Raw genomic sequence first — 17,716 nt, 5'->3', positions numbered from 1 at the left:
GCAAACTGATAAAAGGGTCCCAGTCTTCTGGCTGCCTGAGTACCCAGTCATGGTGTTGACCAAGCCAGTGAGCCATGGGAGCACCTAGGCACCTTTCTGCACGGTGCAGCCTGCACACCTGTACACAGCACCCTGGTGGCAGTGGGTGGGAGGCATATACAGCCCATGTCTTGACTCTGAAGCTGTGTAACCTTAAGCAACCCATTTGACCTCTCTAAGTTTCATTTTCTATATGTGCAGGACAGAAACCATAATATGCACCTACCTTGCTTGTTATGAGAGACAAATTACATAATGTATGTAGTGGTGCGCTGGGCCCTGGAAGACTCTACACAGGTGAAATATTATTATTCAATAGAGATTTGTCTATTGATAAACTAATCAGGGCAATATTTAATAAATCTGCTAGCAGGGAAACTTTACATTCCACAACCTCTTCTATTTCTGCTTCCCTCTTTCTCTCTAATCTCCCCTTTCTCTCCCCCTGCCCCTCGGTCTCTCTTTCTCTCTCTCTCTCTCTCTCTCTCTCTCTCACACACACACACACACACACCCCTTCTGCCATCAGCTCTGCCAATTCACAGCTTATTCTCTGTTTGCTGAGAGCCCCTTATCTCTGTTTTCAGGATTGTAGTCAAGAGGTAGATTTTCTGTGGAGTTAGAACTGGACACAACTCAGAACTTGATGGTGTCCTTGAGGCCATACCTTGCTCAGTTTCTTGCAGAAAGGATTTTTCTTAAACTGGACATAGAAAATAAACAGTGAAGAAGTGTTTGTCCCCAATAGCTTTATTGGAAAACATTATTGGGCCAAATGAACTGAGCTGAACATTTGCATTAATTAAATTGACCATAAACCCAGCATAATGTTTCATTTCACCTTTCTCCTGGCATGACGGTGCCTGAGTGTTTTGGATTTCAGATACATACCCGCTGGCAGGGATGGCTGGAAGATCAGCAACAATCAATGTTTGTAATCAAAGAAGATTAAACTCAGTATTAATTAACAGAAATCTAATGATCAACACACATATGGGGCAGAGTGGCCCAAGCCTGCCGTCCATGCACAGAAATGGAGGTACTTAAACACTGGACCCTTCTGGAAGGTAAAAAAAACTTTTGTTATTGTTGAGTTAAACTCTGTGTACATAGCCCAGTTCTTTAACCAGTGGAGAATCAAAGCGAGTGCTGTAGGAAATTGGGACTGTGAAATGCAGTCCTTGACCTGCATTTTCAGGGTGTTCTGGCCCCATAGGAATCTGGACTGGTATTAAGAAAGGAGTCTTTCTCCTGTGTTCAGAGCCTAGCCCTGTCACTAGCTGTGTGATCCTGAGAAAGTTACCTAGCCTCTCTGAGTCTGTTTCCTTATTTGGTGACAATAGTAATTGTCATCATCTCAGAGGGGTTTTGTGAGGATTTGGTGAAGTCTTACGTGGTGAAGACAGACAAGGAGAAAGCAAAAGGAGGAAATGCAGGATGGATTCTTGAGCCAGTGCTCCTTACTGGGCCCCCAGCTTTACAGACTGCAACACATTTAAACCTCAGAGCCAACAGATGAGGTGCATGATATTAAGTCCACCTTCACAGGTGAACATGCCAAGGAAATGAGAAAAGAGTAAATACTGGAACTGCGTAAATGTCCTTGCAAGGATTTAATGGCTCTCATTCACCAAGAGGACTGTGTGGCCTCTCCTAGGTGCTGCTCGGTCCTTGCCTCCTTCACTCACCTGCCATCCTTGGACCCTCTCATACACATGAGGAGGGGAAAGTCAGGTCAAGAACCCATCTCACCCAGATGCTCCCAAACCCAGGCTCTGCCCCAGTCTGCTTCGCGGTGTCTGCAGGAGAGAGGAGATGGCAGTCATCTACTTGCTCTGTCAACCACTTTTGTGACAAAACGAGATGAGGTCCTTGTTTTGGATGTGCCTAGAGTCTGGCTGTGAGGATGGAAGAACATGCACTACCCATTGTCAGCTCAGTGCACTCCCAGTGTCCCCTACGCCAATGATTCATGGATTGGGCCAGTAAAGAACATGATCCTCTGCGTCAAAGTCAGGTTGTATGTGTGCAGGACAGCGATGCTTGGATCTGCCCTTTCCACCTGGTGTGTCTGTAGAGCTACAGTTGGAAACCCGGGTCCAGGAAACGACCAGTGCCACAGAAACACTCAGCCATTCCAAACGATTTCATTACAGTCCACAGAATGGTTGAAAAGCACATTTGTTATCATCTGGCTCCGGATAGCAGATTCTGAAACCTATGGTCCAGAGAGGTATCAACGGAGGGCTTGGCTTGTGGCTGCCTTCCCATCATGACTCCCTTCCAACAGACCCAGTAAGATGTCTGCATTTGACCTTTCATCCTAGCATGGAGACAAGCTAGCACCACTGGATAGTCTTGCAACAAAGTAATAATTTACCAGGAATTACTCCCTAACATTCTCACGCCAGATAATTCTTTACCAGCCTCTCTGGGTGATTTCCTTCCCAGGGAGCAGCATAATCACTTTGTACTGGCTCACCAAACAGCTGATGGCTCAGTGCATCATTGCCCCCAATCGAATGGATTTAGAGCACCATTGCATTCTGAGATCATCTATCCCGAATCTCTCAGAGGTCACCTCTGCTCATCAGGGCCCCAGATACACAAGAGGGCAGAGGCTCCAATACCAGCTAGTGTCCAGGTAGAAAGGAGCAAGTGGCAGGTTATCTAGAGTGCTTTTGTCTGCTTGCCTCCCACCCTCCAGGCTAGTTGTTTTATTTCATTGAAAGTTCTCTGTTTTGTAGTATATGAAGCTGCTTACCAGGCTTGATTAGTTTCAAAAGAAGGAAAGCTTTTGAAATTCAAACTAAGTGTGGCTTGTGTAATGCAGACACACAAATGTGTGTGGGTTCCAGCTGAGGCAAAATGTGTTTACTTAAACCAATGAACACTTAGCTTCTAGAATAAAAGTATAAACAGAAACCAACTCTGCGTCCTCCAACCTCTTTCCTTAATATTTCTTGCTCGTCATGATAATAGTGATAATAGTGCTGTGTTTAAAACAGCTGCCAGGGCTGTTTTTATAAGTGAAGTCATTAACTCTTTGCCCTTCTAGAATAGAGGTGTGGGCAAAGGAGAAGCTGGAGAAAGGACCACCTTCTCTGTTTGTGTTTTGCTCACATATAAATTCATAAAAGCATATGGAGTCATGTGAGAAAAGAAAATAAGAGGTTTTTGAAGAAGTAAAATCTAGGTTCACATCCCAAATTTTCTAAGACTAGTTGAGTGACCTTGGTAAAGTTACTTAGTATTGCTGGCCTCACTTTCTTCCCCTCTGATATGAGATACAGAATAACAATTTAAGATACAGAATAACAATCTAATCATTATGCACAGGACATGAATAAGGTCAGCAACTAATAGCTCATGAGGTGAGTGTGCAAAGAAGATCCTTTATAGAAAGGTGCATGCAGTGTCCAGAACACAGTAGCCAATCAATGAGATTATAAAAATTAAAAAGATTTAGATTACTTAAACTTCCAAAGTCATGACTCCCTGGGCAAGGGTGAGTGGGTTTCTTTAATTTAGGGTTAGGATTCATATTCAGTGGGGGTGCCTGGGTGGACAGTTGGTTAAGCATCCAACCCAGTTGTGATCTCACCATTCGTGAGTTGGAGCTCACATCAGGCTTTGTGCTGACAGCCCTTCTTGGGATTCAAAGGGGAGCTTTCTCACCATATGTAGAGGGGGACATAAGGTCAAGCATGCGCCTTAAGAAAGCATGCCTATAAAACACTGTAGGTTATGTAAATGAGGCTTGTGCTCCTCCTCCAGTGGGTGTTAACATTCTAATGAAGCAGAGGTAACTCCTGGCTAGGAGGAAGGGCTGTGGGAGGGGCTGTGGGCATGCCCCCAGAGCTGGTATAAACTGGATGGGTTGCTAGTAAGGAATGCAGAACCTCCCTCACTTTGGAAACTGCAGTGAGTGTTTTTATCACAGGTTTATTTTCTCTGTTATGGTATGGCTATTTCCAGGCCTGGTAGAGACTTAGATTTTGAATTCCCTTTGTCCCCTTATAATCCTTTACTCCTGAGGTGTTTGTGTTTCTTTGTATTTCTCACACCTCCTAGGCAAGTATGCAAGAATTGGTTTTGGGCAAGCCGAACCCGCAGGGCACAGATTGCAGAAAATAGCTGGGGCTTCAAATGACTTCTCTTGTGTCCAAAAGCTATGCCTCATCTTTCCTTTCTCTGGGGACCCCTGCCTCTTTCTGCTTACACTTGGTACATTCTCTACTGTTCTCACACCCATGGAGCCACTTTGAGTGGGAGAGGAAAGATGCACTCTTTGTTCTCTGGGAGGAAAATGGGAAGGCAGGTCTCTAGTCTGTATCCAGGTTCTCTAGCCAACCCACATTAGAGTCCAGGCCACCAGGGCCTATGAGTGCCTGGGATCTCAGGTCTCTGTTTATGCTAACCCATTTCATTGCTCCTGGAACTCTGGGATGATGAGGGAAGTTTCAAGTCTGAGGAGTGAAGCTGCTTCCCCCTAGGTCCCTGGCTCCTCCCTGTCCTGCTCACGGCTCCAAGCTCCTTGCCTTTCACACCCGCGGCTTCCAGTCACCTAGTTTTCCTCCAGCCATCTCCAGTTGCATCATCCTTATGAACAGTTCTGCAGACCCTGCTGCAAAGAGAAACCATTGAAAACTCCATGCTAGAGTTTAGTTTATAATAGCTCACCTTGAAAAATAACAAGGTTAAGGGGAAAGAATGTTCTATTCAATTCTGTTGTAATTAAGAGAACTTTTCTGCTTTACGTGCTGCATAATTGAATTATACCACGATTAATTTTTTAAATAATTATTTGTAGATTTGTTTCCCCTACTGGTGTCCTTTTTTTTTTTTTTAAATGATGTACTTTGCCACTTAATAAAGCAGAGAGATGCTGGGGGAGAGACATTGGGGGAGATATTGTTTGTGTTCAGTGGTTCCAGCATTACTATTGATTGCATGGTCTTATTATTCACCTCGAAGACACTGCAATTAATAGAAATGGAAATGAAGGAATATCTGTGTTCCATGAGGCTTTATTGAAGCAGGAAATAAACAATCCATGTAGACAAGTAATAATTCTTTGTTGGCCACAACAGTGGTGCTTTGAGAGGAGGATTCACCTGCGTCTTAAACGAGCTACCGGGGCTCTCCCTGCTGATGCTGGGTGATACCCCCGTGTGGGCCAGATAGCAGGCCCGAGGTGCACCTTGCTGCAGACCCGGCCCCACGGACCTGTCTACAATCTGCTGAATAAGGGGGCAGACATGATCAGGGTGCTCTGAAAAGGCCCTTCCCTGACCTCCTTCATCTACTTGGTATTCAAGACTGATGACTCTATATTGGATTATGTTAAGCCATTCTCTAGATTCCTGGAGAATTGGGGCCTGAATGAGGTGAGATAGTGGGGACAGACGCAAGTGCTCTCAGGTGTTATTCTCAGGCCGTGGTCCCCACAGCACAGTCTGGCCGCTGCCTGCCTTCCCAGCATGGCTTTCTGTCATGCCCTGGCACAGCAGACCACCCAGGATCCCCTCCACTCTCCCTTCTCACAGACCACCTCCTTGTCTGCAGAGCCCTGCCTCTCTTCCTCCTCAGGTCAATGACTGCTCACCCTTCAGGACACGGCCAGCTGTCTCTTGTCCTCTGGCTGCTCCTATCCTGGTCAGAGCACATGGCCATCCTTGGCCAAATCTTGAACTCTGAAGGAATGAGCACTGTGCCCCTTCATTTCCATCCCAGGCCCAGCACAGAGCGTAGGAAAGAGTAGCACCAGGAGGTGTCTGCTATTCAAGTGAACTTCTCTTTGCACACTTATAGTGACCTCTTTACCAACACCCCAAATGTTTGGGGGTTTTGTTGTTATTATTGAGGTATAATTTATATATAGTAAAGTTCAGTAACCTTAACAGGCATAGAAGGACTGTTGTTCACATATACAGTGAAACCTTGGACTGCAAATAACTTGTTCTGCGAATGTTCTGCAAGATGAGCAAACATTTCTAATAAATTTTAACTTGATAAACGACTGATGTTTTGCAATACAAGTAGTACATGATGCCAAACGTCACGTGATCACAACTGAGCTGATGGCTCTTCTCCATCTCTCTCTCTCTCTGTGTCACACACACACACACACACACACACACACACACACACGCTTGCCACAGGATTGTGAGTGATTGTCAATGCAATGTCACATTTCCACAAAATCCTCAAAAGGAGGCAAAAGCAATTGTCATTGGCTAGGTTCCTTATTAAAGTTGCACGAAAAGAAAAAGATTCCACTGGGCCAATAGATAGCAGTGACTCTGGTAGTGACAGTGAAAGTCGTCCTACACAGTAACCCCTCTCTCTCTTGTCTCCCTCACACCAGCCACAAGGGTTTACAAAGATAAGTTTAGGTTAATTTATTTTTCTTTATATTTTGTATTTTATTTATTATTTTGTATTGGATTACAGTACCATAGTCATTTTTATATGAGTATTTTTGGGGTGTGGAATGAATCCTCTAAGTTTCTATTATTTTTTATGGGGAAATTTGCTTTGAGATATAAGTACTTTAGATTACAAGCATGTTTCCGGAATGAATTATGCTCGCAAACCAATGTTTGTACATCCAAGTACGTAACCACTGTGCAGGTGAGGGATGGGAGGTTGGGGACACTGCCAGTACCCCAGAAAGTCCCTCTTGCTCCTTCCAGACCTCCTACCTCCCAACCCAGGGTAACCACTCTTCTGATTCTGTCACCATAGATCAACCTTGTCTGTTGCAGGCCTTTATAAAAAAAAAATAGAATCATGCAGCAGGGACACTTGTGTCTCACTTCTTTTCCTCAACGTTATGTCTTTGGGGATTATCCCAGTGGTGTTTTACGTGCCGTGAGCTCATCCCCTGTGAGGCTTCCCTATTCAGACGCCTCCTGGGGAGCCCTGACTGGGGAAGGACAGGTTAAGCCCAGGGCTGCACACAGAGCTCCCACCAGCTGCTCCAGGCTCAACATCAGACAGAGTTCAGGGCTCTTGGATGGGGTTCAGGTCCCTTCTGGGTGACCAGGCTTAAGTCTGTAAGCTGAAGCTACTGGGTCCATTGTAAAGAGGCAACCCAGAGTGTACTCCCAGGAGCTGCACAAGGAAGAACATGGAGAAGGAAGAAACGGTCAGCGATGGGTGTGGGCAGATGGCTGTCCTCTCAGGAAACCCCTGATTTGCTCTGCCAAGTCACAGCCTCTGAAGTGACCTGCCTTCTTGATCACTGTAGCAGTGTAGCTATGTCTACACAGGCCCTAACTGGGTGAATTCAAGAAAGCCGGTGACCTCTGGTTAACTCTCATGAACATGAGCCTCTCAAGGCCACTCGCCTGCCTTATTTGTCCCCATGTCTCCAGTCCCCAGCAAATGCCTGGTGCATAGTATATGCTCAGTGAAATAGCTGCCAAATGAACAAAGAAGGGGGGAAATGAGCAACTAGTCCCACCTTTTGCTCGTTCAAATACCATTAAGAAGATGATCAGGACTCCTTCCTCACTTTGCCCTCTTGATCTGCCCCAGAGGTGAGCAGGACCTTGCAGAAGCATAATAGGCCATCACCTGACCTTAGCCCAGCCCCCAGGTTGTTGCACACTCTTGTCAGTCCCCATGTGGTCTGCTGCTGCCGGAGCCAAGGGCCCTGCTTTGTGCCCTCTGTGCCTACAGCCCTAGCACAGGGGCTGGGCCAGAAAAGGGAGCTTGGGGAATTGTGTAGGCATCAAACTGAAATATTCATGTCGTCTCCTAAGTAAAGGAAAATTTTAACAAGAAAGAAGAAATGTCCAAAGTAGGTTACACCCTGAGATTCCGGAATCTTACATAATAATATGCGTGTAAAAAGAAAGTAACATTACCATGTCAGTATCCATGTTCTCTCCCCTCCTCTGCCCCGTAAGAGGAGTGCTGGCTCTGCCATATCAGATCCTGTGTCCTTTTTGTGCAGAATCACGGCCACGGGTAAGCAGGGCGATCGAGGGGAAGAACGTCAGGCTGGGTTTATTTGCACTGAAAAAGGCATATGATTACTGGTGGAAGAGAGTAGGCTGGAGCTACGTGGAAAGTATAAGGAGAGAGGACAGCATGAGGCAAGGCGGGCCGGTGTAAGAAGGATTTCTGAGCTAGCAGGGTGAGGAAAGTAACAGAAGCAGCTGCCATGGCTGTGAGGAGCTGAAAAAGAGAATGTGCAGGGTGTTTTGCTTTACATAATGGATGAACTCTCCCCGGACAGAGTCTGAGACAGCTCAGTAGACACTGCATTTCTGCTCAGTTTTTTTTTTTTAAATGTTTATTTTTGAGAGAGAGAGCATGAGTAGGCATGGAGTAGAGAGAGAGGGAGGCATAGCATCTCAGGCAGGCTCCAGGCTCTGAGCTGTCAGCACAGAGCCCGACTCGGGGCTCTAACTCACAAACTATAAGATCATGACCTGAACCAAAGTCGGACACTTAGCTGACTGAGCCACCCTCGTGCCCCTGCTCAGTTGTTTTAGATGTTGAACTAGAGCATCTTTCAGTGTGCCATAACCCACACGGGGCTGGGGGCAGCCAGTGTCCTGCATACTTCGCACGCAGGGACCAGGGACCCCGGGGCTTGTAGGGGAGGGGCACTGGGCACAGACAGGCCAGGCCTGCTGCAAGCGAACTTTGAGAATTGGACCGAATGCCCCGGCATGTCTGAGGACAGCCCCACCTTTGTATAGTGAGGACTTCGGCTCACTCAGCTTGACTGGGGGATGGTAAATAACTTACATTCATCCCAAAGCCGATTCTGATTGATTGGTAGTCTTCCTGGAACTGAGAAGGATTCTGAGGTAGGATCGAGGTTCAGTAAAAAGAGTGACATGCTTGACGTAATTGACCAGCAATGTCTGCCCCAGATGCCACGGAGAGCACATGCCGGTGGTTTAGAGTTTCCCTAAAGCTCCGTTCAAGGCTTAAGGTCAAAGTGTGAATGTTAGACCATGTGTGTACACATGTATGGCAGAGAGCCTCCCAAGGAGTGAGTGACATCATTAAATATGTATAACCTCATTCAAAGAGCACTTTGTGTAGAGTGGGAACTCTGTAAAATGCTTCTAAGTGAGCTCTTATCTTAAATAAATGCATGTGGGTCACTTGAATACTGGATTATAATATGAATGAATTCTTTTCACTTTAACAAATATCTAGTGTCAATAATGTCAAAGGCGTGGTCACAGCTACCAGGAGGGTGTGTTCCTGCCCTCAGTGAGCTCATGGTCTTTGAGGAACTTTCAGAAATTAAAAAACAAAACAAAACAAAGAAAATTCTATCAAGCTCATGCCAATCACGTCAGCCTCTGTGCTCCTGGCACGTGGGACGGTGTATGAAGGTGGAACAGGGTGCAGAGTTGTGTAATCCCTGTTATTTTACCCATTATCTCCTCATCCAGGAGCATGGGGGTGGGGATACCTCCAGCCACTTGATTAATTTACTCTAAGAGCTGCTCCCAGGTCCACATTCACAGGCCACCCATTGAGATTTTATGGACAAAAGGTCTTCCATTTAAAAAGCATTGTAGCCTGATTCCTCAACCCATAGCTGATTAGAAGTAGCAATTTTTAAAAATATTTTTAATGTTTATTTCTGAGATAGAGACAGAGTGTGAGCAGGATTGGAGCAGAGAGAGAGGGAGACACAGAATCCGAAGCAGGCTCCAGGCTTTGAGCTAGCTGTCGGCACAGAGCCTGACGTGGGTCTTGAACCCACGAACCTTGAGATCATGACCTGAGCCGAAGTCAGACATTTAACCAATTAAACCACCCAGGCACTGCTAGAAGTGGCAGATTTGAGGTGAGGGCGGGAGTGGCAAATCCTAGAGGGAGCCCTCTGATGGAGATTAGAAAAGAAACTATCAGACAGAAACTAGCTCGGAAACCACAAGAAGTAGGAAAGCAGACAGAAAATCAATGAAAGTCCAGCCTTAGGGGTACTGCACACCCTTCTCAACCACTCACCCACCATGCATAAGCTGCTGCATTAGGTTAGCTAATTGGTCCAAAGTGGACAGGCACAGGGACAGGGATACTTCCTGGAGGAGGCAGACAATTGGCCGTGCAGTGGGATTCTTTCAAGCACTAAGCACACCAGCCAGACTTCTACTACACATCCTGGTTGCCAAAGGGTGATGAGGATGTGCAGCTGAACCAGGTCCTTTACTCATGTTCCCTCTAATGTCACACACGGCAGCCTCACCTTCTAGCACCCCAGGTGCAGGCGGTGACATAGTGGTTGCTGCGGGCCCGGAGGGGCTGCGGGGGGGCAAGAGGGGGGGCTGGAGCGTGTGTGGTGCCTATAAAGCTGCTGCCTCCTGCAGCTTATGGGAATGAAGGCTGGGGGAGGCTGGGCTTCACATTCTCCAAAAAGCTGGAAATTAGGGGCTTCCTGTGAAATCTCCTGAGTGTAAAAATATTGACAAGAAAAATCAGTTTTTTAGAACATTTTATAGACCAAAGAAACTTGTCTGTTATTTATTTTTTTTTTTTTTTTTGGCCCAAAGATTCCTTCCTCTCTCCTCTTCCCTTCCCCAATGTGTGATCTCTATCTGCTTGGAGGGAGATTATTATCCTGTGTACACCAAGGATGCCACCTTCCAGAGTGGTGTGGTCATCTGCCAAAGTTCCGGGAGCTGGTGGTCAGAGGAAGTGAGTTTTGAACCTAGGTCCAAGTTCAAAAAAGACACACATTTCTCTAGTTCACAATGTCTTACAGTGTGTGTATTACTTTAGAACTTTGGGCACTCCAACTCTGACCACTTGCAACCCATCTGCCAAAGCTGAACAAGAAGTATTCCACTGCAAGAGTTTCTGAGCTTTGGTTTTCAGAGGGAAAGTGATGACCACTTCTTAAAATGGCTTTCTCCCCTAAAAGTGAGCTGTCATCTCTCCCCGGAACAATATCCAGGGGTGCACAGCAGAGCTGGTACGAGGTGCAACCTGGCGATTGTCATGGTGTTCACACCTCATATTTTCCTACTGCAACCAGAGGTTTGCCCTTTTGTTCTTTAGGTAAGAAGGTAGGTAGGTCAGTTGATCGGTAGGTAGGGTGGTTGAATGAATGGGTAGAAAAGTGGATGGATGGATGGATGGATAGATTTTATAATACAGAACTTTCTAAAAACTAATACAGCAAAACATTGTTTTCCTACTACTCAGCTTAAGAAATAATGCATCACCAGTTCAGATGAAGCCCTGTGTGGCCTTCTCTGACTAAACCTTCCAGGTTTCATCAGCATTTCCATGCACTCCTTTATCATTCTGAGAGCCAAAGTCTGCATGTTAGTAGATTGCATGCATGCACACACAGATGCTGACACACTCATACAATCACATCGTGCAGTAGAGCTGCATGGGCATCACACCCACATGCAGAGTTTCCACTCCACCGCACAGGTGATTAAGGCTTCATTTTCAGTCCCAGATCTTGTCTGGCCTCCCCAGTGAACCAGTGGGGTCTGTGGTCTGCTTGCATTACCCTTATTTTTTGAAGGAGGAATAAGGACACAGGAAGGTTTAGAAGATGGTTACAAGTCCCCCGGCTGGTGGCAGAGCCAGACTTGTACCCGGGACTCCCTCCCCCTGGTTCTAGAGCACATCCGCTTCCTGGCACTGCACTGTCTGCTCTTAAGTTTCTTTTTTTAAAAGTTTATTTATTTTTGAGAGAGAGAGAAACAGAGCATGAGTGGGGGAGGAGCAGAGAGAGACAGAGACACAATCCATCCGAAGCAGCCTCCAACTCCGAGCTGTCAGCACAGAGCCGAACGCAGGGCTCACACCACAAACCATGAGATCATAACCTGAGCCCAAGTTGGACGCTTAACCAGCTGAGCCACCCAGGCGCCCCCGCTCTCTCTTATCCTAGCGCTGGGCCACTGAGAGGCAAAAACAGATGAGTTCAAACAGAGAAATCATGTCTCCTCAGACTGAAAATAACAAGCCTCAGTTGCAATTTGTTTTTCCAATTTATTTATGCATTCTTTTTTCCTTTTAACTTCTCTCATAATTGATAATGTTCCCGCCCAGTCAGTTTCTTTGGTTGTGTCTCCCTTTAAAGCTTAGGGCTGAGAGCTGGGTGGGTGGCATTTAAGTTATGACTTGTTTAGAAAATAGATACTGGCATTTTCTGCATGACTTGCTTTTCTTCGGTGAGTTACTTTGCTCTGATTCTCTGGTAGAAGCTCCAACTGTAAACGAGATACAGGCTAATTAAAAATTGGAAGCTGGTAAATTTCACCTTGGGCAGCTAGTATGTGCTTTTGGCAGGAATTGATGCAATTATTGATCAAATAAAATTGTCATCCAAAAGAACATCTCTGTTTTTTTAAAAGAGAAAGCAGTGAAATACTTATTATTGAAATCAAGCCTTTACTCTAAAGATGCAGTAATAACATGAAACTCAGGTAGGTTTCTGTCAAAATGAAGAATTATATATAATTATATATTTTATATATATGTATATATGTAAATCCCATTATATTATTTTTATGAAAGGACAAATTGGGCTTCAAATTTATTGCTGAGTTAGAAAGCACCATACAAAGCCCGCCATAATTACTCAATAAATGTTTGCCCGATTGAACTGAATTGAAAAGATGTCAAGACACCATCACCCTTAATCAGTCTTTAAGGTAAAACAGCCAATTGTAGGGCTGTTCCACATATATAATATTGATGGAGTTGCAAAGAAAAGAAAACATAAAAGTGATTCTTTTTGAAGAAAATAACGTTATTCACAAACTGCAGGGGATTGTGGGAATCAAGTTCTCAAATTAAGGCTGTGTGTGGCCACTGTGGATTTCCTAGCTTAAGAGCCACTCTGTCCGGACGTGCCCTGCCATGGGGGCCTATTTCTTGTGGAAAGAAAAGCTCTAGCAGCACAAATCTTTTCTCAAAGTCAATGCAAAACTCTGTCCGAGAGGGCTCATTCTGAAAGCTTTCTTCTCTCGTCATCTTCAGGTTACATTCCTCCATGTAAAGACTCTGTCATCAGCCTGTGTTTGCAGCAGAGCATCCCCGTGCTTGACTTGCTCAGCCTGACACTGGAGATGGTCAGAGCTGGGACCAGTGCCAGGGCTGGGGTCTGGCTGTGCTCTGCCCCATGCTGTCCCTGTGCGCCCCCCACCTCCTACTCCTGCCCCAAAAAGCCGAGCCTGAGACAAAGGCTGGTATGCTTTCAAGGGACAAGATTGGGGGGCTGGGCGGGGTGCAAGATGGAGAGAAGAAAAGCCAATGCAAAGCAGCGGTCTCCAGTCGGCCACCCCTGTGCCGGCCTCTGCGGAGTAACAGTTGTCTAGCAGAGCCCTTTGACGCTGAGACTGCACTCTGCGCTTTCTAGTGCTGCATCCACTAGCCACGTGTGGATGACTGAAAGGCAGCTCGTGAGACTGAGCGACTGAGGTTTTCATTTATTTCATTTCAGTTAATTCTCATTATGGATTATGTATAGACTGCATTGTCAAGTTGCTGGCCGAAGGGGTGGCACAAGGACCCCTTGCCAACTAGCTCTGTCTCCTGCGCCTCGGGGGATGTTACTCCCTGCGTGGGTGCAGGCAGTGCCTACAGGCTCCACTCCAGCTTCTCCCGGCACTGCTGCATCAGATTAGCTACAGGTATAAAGGAAGAGCTCTTGCGGGCGTAACAGTGGCAGAAGCTGGTGACATTCGTGTGTGAGGCTGTTTGCAACAGACATAGTTAGAGCACTGGTTCACAAAGCTGAGTAGACGCCAGGAGCACCTGGACAGCTTGGTAAAACAGACTGCTGATGGCCACCCCCAGGGATTGTGCGGCCCTTGCTGCTGGTCGGGGGTCACATTTCCTTGGGCTAAAGTAAAATGTGGACCAGAGGATGTGAGTTGAAGTTGAGGTGACCAACCATCCCATTTGCTCAGAACTGCAGGGGAGGGGATGGCCTGAAACATGACAGTTTCAAGTGTACAAACCAGAAGAGTCCTGAAAAAATAGGGGACAGTCAGTCCAATCACTTTTGCTAGGAGGTGCCTTAGCACACCACCCCCTGTGCCTCAGTGATCTCACCTGCCAAATGGAAAGTTTAAGCCCTCTCCTTCTGGCTTGGGGTGCTTGTGGAGAGTCAGGGTGGTGGTGTAGCACCTGAGAAATGTTCGTGTCAGGCTTTAAGACAAGCTGCTTCTTCAGCGCAAAGGGTTCGAGAAGCCTCTGGAGCCAGAGGCTTGATCTTATCTGGCTTGATCTTATCTCCAACCTCTGTGCAGCATCCGGAACTCTGGCCCTGATAAAGAAACCAACCTCTCTGTCAGGTCCAATTTCGAACAGAGATGACGCTGGCAGCCTGAGGAATGAACAGTAGGGTGGACCTGTGACAGGGTCTTGGATTCATACCTGGCTGTGGGTTCTTTCGTTGTTAGGTGTGATGTTTTCATGGAGAGCTGGGGAGACTCTTTGGCCCATTTTTTCCTTCACAAATCAATTAAATATTCACGGATTATCTTCTCTGTTTAGCCCTGTATAGATAGCGGCAGACAGGAGATGTACAAAGCTTGCTCCTTGCTCTGACAAATTGAAAAGAATGGTTTGATGATGCACCTCCCCGTTTCCCCATTGCAGACAGACAGACATACGCACAGCCTCTTTCCCTCCCTCTATTTTCCGCCTACCCACAGGCATGACAATGCACTTGGCTGCCTCCCAGCCCATCCTTGGACTGTGAGCACCCCGAAGGGGTGACTGTGTCTTGCCTCTCTCTCTATTCCCATGCTCAGCTCACAGCCTGGCGTGGAGCTGCCGGATGGAGGTTGCTGGCAGAAGGGAGGAGGGGCCCGCTGGGTGGCACATGCTGAGTTGTGAGACGTGTATGCTGCGTAGAGGGGCTGAAGGGCAGCTGGAGAAACAGCAGGGCCTGGAGGAGCTGAGGCAGCACCGGGCTGTCGGAGTGGGTAGGAGTTTCAGAGGCGAGGAGGTGAGAGACTGTGTTCCTGGCCGTGGACCAGCAATGGCCAAGGCACAGATGCTAAAGAGATCCTGGAAAGTACCGGTAACAGGGAGCCCTAGCCTGGCTGGAATGAGGAATCAGGCTGGTCAGCAGAGGGGAACAATACTGGTTGAGTCCAAGAGGCACTTTCATGAAGGGCCTTAATAGCCCATCTGAGGAATAGGCATCATGCCTCAAAGGACAATATAATAGTGAGCAAAGGTTTCTGAGAATGAGAGACAACAAGATCTTTCTGGGTTCCTGATCCCAAGGATGTTGTATATGTTAAGGCGTGCCTTAATGGCTTAAAAAGTACAGTTAATAAAATATTACTTGGCAATATAAAGCACTAAGTTATTGTATACCCAACACCACAGATGAATCTTAAAATCATTATGCTGAGGGAAAGAAGCTAGGCCGAGCAGACAAACAGAATGACACCCTGTGTGATTCCCTTTATACACATTTCTAGAAAATGAAAACTAGTCTCTGAGGACAGAATGCCAGTCAGTGGTCTGGGGAAGGGAGCGGGGAAGGGAGCAGAGGGAGAAGTGGGTTGTAAGGGGGCATGAGGACATTTCAGGGCTGATGGAAAATGCTTGCGGTCTTGATTGTAGTGACTGTTTTACAGTATATGCACGTATCAACACTGGTCAAAATGTACACTTTCAATGTGTGCAGTTTCTTATAAAGAGAAACTGTAACAGTAGTGGAAATTGACAAAACAGTTTACTTTTAAGAAAAAGGTAATACTTTATATATCAATTTGTGTAGTTCTCTCAGCAGCCAAGAATGTAGATATAAAATTCCCATTTTGGGGGTGCCTGAGGGACCTCGCCAGTTAAGCATCTGACTCTTAATATCGGCTCAGGTTGTGAGCTTCTGTTTGTGGGATTGAGCCTTGCATCAAGCTCTGTGCTGAGAATTGAGTCTGCTTGGGATTCTCTCTCTCTCTCTTTCTCTCTCTCTCTGTCTCTCTCTATATCTGTTTTTCTCTCTGTCTCTCAAAAATAAATAACCTTTAAAAGAAAATTGCCATTTTCCAAACTCTGAATTGAAGCTCAGAGATGTCCAGTGATTTATACAGGATCACACAGCTTATGAGCTCTGGGTGAAGCCAGAATTCAAACATAGGTATGTCCAATCTCCAAATCAGTGTGCTATGTACTGTATTTGTGCCTCACAAACTTGAATCTCCTTCTGAGAGCACATCCCAGTGCCCTGGAGGAGAGAGGAATAAACTGATGAGCCACACGGCACTTCAGAAACTCCCGAGGACTTCCTCTCTCATCTTCTAGAATGGGTTTGGATCAGGAGAGGGTTCTGCCTTATGATTACCAAGGTGTTTTTGCTCAAATTTGTAACTCAACCAAGCTATCTATAATCTGGTCTTCTTCTCAACAAACAAAGCATAACCTTAGTTTGAAAATCAATCAGCAGAACAGGAAACAAGAGGATGAGAGATGGATGTGGGCAACTTATGTTTCAGATACACACTTATTGTAATCTTAGAATGTTTGATCATTAACACACATTAGATAAACAAAAAAGAAGTAAAAATTTGAGAAAAGTAAGAAAGGAGGGTTGGGGGAAAGATGGGGGGAAACCAGGAAGGCGGGAGAGAGACAGGAAGGGAGAGATGAAGGGAAAAGAGGCCTTGCCCAGTGTACAGCCGAGTTCTCCCGGCCCCTCTACTCTCCACCCAGGACCCTCAACGGTAGAGCGATGATTGCACCAGCCCCCTGGGACCCAGCTCTTTTGAGAAAGAGTCCATTGCAATCACTGAACACCATTTCCTGGAAGTTTTAGAAAGATCCTTCAGTGCTAGCTGAAAACAAAAACAAAAACAAAAACAAAACATCACAATGGATTGGTACACTTCGATTTCCTGAAATTTTTGGTGGATTATAGCCTCTCAAGTGCAGGACATAATTTCTGAGGTTTGTATATTGGATTGAGAAATACTGATCGATTGTTTTGATTTTCCTCCTTCTCACAATGCTCCATTTAGCATCTCCTACTTCCCACCAACACCACTGATACTAATTACCATTTGCAATACCATCACTGATGCTGTGAAAGGTCCCATTAACACTTTTCAAGGGATTCATATAAAACAACTGTGAACCAGGCCTGGCCACTAATGAAATAATCTATAAATTGGGAAAATTCAGCTGCTCCTGAGCTGGCATTCTCTGCAGCCCCCTGAATGAGCTGGATTCTTCCTAACCATCCTTTCCACCTACCTCCACTGACCTCTCCAGACACATCTCCGCCCCTACTCTGGTGCCCTGTTCCTCCTCACCAGGGTCATGCTGCTGCTATTGCATTACTGTCCTGTTAACACTGTGCCCAAATCCTCTGGGATCTTTACTGGTTGCTCCCTGAGAAGAGGGACCTGTGGTTATTCCCTGTTGTGTTCACAATTGTAGCCCCAATAGCCAAAATGAGTTCTTACTGTATGCCGGGAATCCTTCCATGGGCTTTACCTTGTTCAATCCTTTATTCTTTTTTTTATTTTTTATTTTTTTTTCCATAATATTTTATTGTCAAATTGTTTTCCATACAACACCCAGTGCTCTTCCCCTCTAATTTTTCTGTCACGATAAATGGAGCTGACATCCACTCAACTGTTCGGGCCAAGACTAAAATTCATTTATTCTTGACACTCTCCTATCCCTTTTACTCCCAAAT

The 17,716-nt window shown here is 46.0% G+C and overlaps 1 protein-coding gene and 2 long non-coding RNA genes across 3 annotated transcripts in view; 2 read left to right on the top strand and 1 right to left on the bottom strand.

The window, feature by feature from the left end:
- Nucleotides 1-17,716, top strand: part of CLSTN2 (calsyntenin 2) — a 589,043-nt gene that overhangs the window by 313,586 nt on the left and 257,741 nt on the right. The window lies entirely within an intron of this gene.
- The window catches only part of LOC115292211, a 54,226-nt gene continuing 44,446 nt past the window's right edge, over nucleotides 7,937-17,716 (top strand). The window contains exon 1 of the long non-coding RNA XR_003908863.1: nucleotides 7,937-8,019. This is a non-coding gene — a long non-coding RNA (uncharacterized LOC115292211). The remainder of the gene's footprint in view (nucleotides 8,020-17,716) is intronic.
- On the bottom strand, nucleotides 12,052-14,595 carry LOC115292212. Its single transcript, XR_003908864.1, has 3 exons — nucleotides 14,434-14,595; nucleotides 14,110-14,323; nucleotides 12,052-12,260 (listed from the first exon to the last, which is right to left on the bottom strand). It is a non-coding gene; the product is annotated as an uncharacterized LOC115292212 (long non-coding RNA).

The sequence above is a fragment of the Suricata suricatta genome, chromosome 5 (genome assembly GCF_006229205.1).
Source record: "Suricata suricatta isolate VVHF042 chromosome 5, meerkat_22Aug2017_6uvM2_HiC, whole genome shotgun sequence".
Taxonomy (NCBI): Eukaryota; Metazoa; Chordata; class Mammalia; order Carnivora; family Herpestidae; genus Suricata; species Suricata suricatta.
Note: the sequence above shows the minus strand (reverse complement) of the source record. Positions and strands in the feature narration are given on the sequence as shown.